We start from the raw sequence: 913 nt of genomic DNA on the forward strand, positions 1-913 counted from the left end.
TACCCTTTAGTTTATATTTCCTCTCTTCATTCCTTCTTCCAAAATGTATCAGTTTTCTGCGTTAAATTTCATTTGTCACATGTCCGCCCATTCCACCAGCCTGTCTATGTCCTCTTGAAGTCTATCACTATCCTCCTCACTGTTCACTGCACTTCCAAGTTTTGTGTCATCTGCAAAGTTTGAAATTGTGTCCTGTACAAACTTTACTCTGGCTGTGCAGTTTGGGTTTGATTGATTACCTACCGTAGCATTCGGGCCACATGGGAAGAATGGGGTGAATCGATTCAGTAGCCACCCAACAATGTGCATTTTAAATCCTAATCAAAGATTTTCTGTCTGCGGTGAGAATAATTTGCCCTGTAAATAATGATTTGGCGGTCACAAACTGACCTTTAAGTCTCATGATTTTCATTGCTTTGCATACAGCCCCAGTGGCCTAATGGATAAGGCACTGGCCTTCTAAGCCAGGGATTGTGGGTTCGAGTCCCATCTGGGGTGATGTAATTTTAAGATTGGCACTATGGAAATTGCATTCAAGGCCCAGAATGTCAATGCAACCATCCAGAATAAACTCGTAGATGGTCAGGGCAGTGTTCGCAAGTTGATAGACATTGTGAAGGGATTTGGGAGGGCAGAGTAACTGAGAGGTATGCTGGAGGTGTTAATGTGGAGAAGTGTTGTGTGGCAGAAAGCACTGGTGAAGTTGGAGGCCACCATAAGATCCAGAAATGGATGTCGGCCCAGGAGAGTGAATTTCTGGTCAGGACCCGGACAGCAGCAAAATAAACCAGTGGGACAGTCACAGACACAGCAGCAATGGGGGATGGGCTGCAAACTGGACAAAGTTACCTTCAAACTTAAGCAACTGAATAGAAGATCAGAGTCGCAGCAGCTGAGTATTGCAGTGTAGTAT

At 44.6% G+C, this 913-nt stretch overlaps 1 non-coding gene across 1 annotated transcript; it reads left to right on the forward strand.

The window, feature by feature from the left end:
• The first annotated feature begins 425 nt into the window (after positions 1-425).
• On the forward strand, positions 426-498 carry trnar-ucu (transfer RNA arginine (anticodon UCU)). The gene has a single exon. It is a non-coding gene; the product is annotated as a tRNA-Arg (tRNA).
• Positions 499-913: the final 415 nt, after the last annotated feature.

The sequence above is a fragment of the Somniosus microcephalus genome, chromosome 28 (genome assembly GCF_052327205.1).
Source record: "Somniosus microcephalus isolate GS21.2 chromosome 28, FLI_Smic_1.0, whole genome shotgun sequence".
NCBI classification, from domain to species: Eukaryota; Metazoa; Chordata; class Chondrichthyes; order Squaliformes; family Somniosidae; genus Somniosus; species Somniosus microcephalus.